Here is a 2399-nt window from a genome sequence, read left to right as displayed (position 1 = left end):
GTGGCGCCAACGGGAAGGAAATGCAACAAAGCGCGTCCCAACTATGTGTGCCCGCCGCGAGTGAGTCACCCCGATAGAGGGGAGGGGGGCAACAGCCTCAATTCGCCGGTCATTGAAAAGGTTTATCTCGCGCTCCCCCCCCCCCCCTTTCTCTCTCTCTCTTGATCTTCGTCCACTCGTGCGGCCGCAGCCGTGGCCCCGCCCGCTTGTGTTTCGTAACGCCTTTGCAAGGATGAACTAGATTTAACAACTGTCACGCTGTCACGCCCGCGGACCCGCCCGCCCCGCCCACGGGTCGTGTGCCGGTCCCCACAATAAACACAACCAAACGCCTCCGAGGCTCCCGAGAGTGCAAAGTCGGTAGCGTCGAGTTCATACGAGGGCGGGTGGCGGGGGCGCCTCGCAATCTCTCTCTCGCGGCAACGCAGAATCGACCACTTTCTTGAATCGGAGGAGCGTTGGGGGGGGGGGGGCAAAAACAAATAAACAATGCGGGAGGCCAGAGCAATCCAATGTCGTCGCACTTGTCTACCGTGTAGCCAAGAGGTGCCATGCTAAGCTTCTCAACATTATTATCTTTTTTTGGAAAACGTGTCGGATGATTGACCAGCACACGAGTACAAAAGGGCGACGTGAGACGCGCCACACTCGAGATTAGAGCAAAGTTTGCGCGGCGTGTCACCGGCCATTTCCATCCTGCGTGGGAAACACGAGACCCGGGGCAAAAAAATGATAGTCGAGTGGGTCGCTGTGCAATGCAGGGGAACTCGCGATGGATTGCCCGTCCCAAGTCGCCCCCACAGAGTCACTTTAGTGAATAGGGCCGCGGGGCCTGACTCGATTTTTTTTATTCGATGGAAACTGAGCGATAGAGGCACATGCTTATCGACGCCCTGCCGCCGTTCGAACTTTGAGTCAGATCTCCCGGAACAGGCGGCAGCGGCGGTGCCGTGCCAGACGCCCCCCCCCCCCCCCCCCCCCCCCGCTCCTCCCTCATACACACTTCTACTTCTTGTCGGTCGGCCACTCTTGTCTTGACCCGGTCCATATAGCAGCCGTGTCGCATTTTCAGATTCGCGGCGCGCATTTCCTCGAGAGGTTCGGGGCAGACGCCGTGACGCACATAGTGTACCTACGCGCCGGGCTCGAGTGTCATACTCGAGGTTGCGGGCCGTGCGTACTTCAGAATGCGATGCGATGGGCTACTTCAGAATTAATTCAAGAAAAGGAAAAGAATGGACGGGGGAAAACTCGACCGTGTTTTCGACGGGAATTTTCTGCCACTGCGGCGAGTTCTTTGCTCTTGCTCCCGGCGGATCACACCCGCGAACCGGTTCGCCGTTTTATGGACTCGTAATACTGTAGTGTCAATAAGCGACATGGCGACAATGTTGTTGGTCAGATTCCAGGAGATTCATTACTACTTCGCGGAGATCTCGTGTGCCAGATGTATCAGAGAGAACAGACAAGTGACGGGCGGGTTTATGCCTATACCCCCTTCCCTGCCCGTTTGGTGCACTTTTGGTCCACATTTTTTGACAGCGCATACAGATACACTCGATAAGTAAGTTCCTCCACTCGATTTTGAGGAAATGAGATCGAATTGTGGGGATGCAGCCCAGAGGGAGGCATGGGCCAGCCCCGCGTGCTGCACGAACGGGAGCCGGATGGAATTTCCATGGAATTCCCTATACTGTCCGCGTGGCCATCGTACTAATTGCACGCCGATTAATCGTGACATCACTCGAAAAGAGGGTACAGCGAGGAGAGGAGGGGGGTCAGGGAAGGAGGGGCAAACGTCCCTTTGCCCGCACGTTTGGGGCCGGCTCCGGCTCGGCTCCGGGACACGCTCCGGCTAGCTCCGCACGGTGAACGACTCGGTGACTCACTGCGGCTGTTTTCGGGACCCCCCTTCACTCCAGAGCGATTACCTCAGCCCGGCGCCATGTGTCGGTCGGGTTTCACCTGCAGGCTGCGCCCCGCCCCGCCCTGCCCGCCCCGGTGCCCCCCATACACGTCGTGGTGGTGGTGACGGGCGGCGGCGGGCCGTCGCGTTGCCAGCACATGACGCAACGGCCGAAATAAACGATACCGACATGACAACTCAATAGCACCTCTGACAATTAGCGGGCAAATGCCCCGAGTCACCCCGTTACGCGGCCGCCAGCGACCCGCGGGGCTGTCTGGGTGGGGCGGGGCGACTCCCCGCCGCGGCCCGCCGCCGTGGGGCGACCTTTGAGCCGGGTCCTCGAGGGGAGGGAGAGGGACCTCTGTAGGGAGGGAAGGCGATGGAATGTGCAGCAGGAGTGGGTTGGGGATTGGGCGACATGCAGGGGATGCGGAGGAGGAAGGATGCGTGGTGCGTGAGAGGAAGAAGGAGAGCGAGCGAGAGAGAGAGA

Source organism: Frankliniella occidentalis, unplaced genomic scaffold, assembly GCF_000697945.3.
Source record: "Frankliniella occidentalis isolate FOCC.00 unplaced genomic scaffold, Focc_3.1 Scaffold39, whole genome shotgun sequence".
Lineage (NCBI taxonomy): Eukaryota > Metazoa > Arthropoda > Insecta > Thysanoptera > Thripidae > Frankliniella > Frankliniella occidentalis.
The sequence above is the reverse complement of the archived record's forward strand: the minus strand, read 5'-3'. Positions refer to the sequence as shown.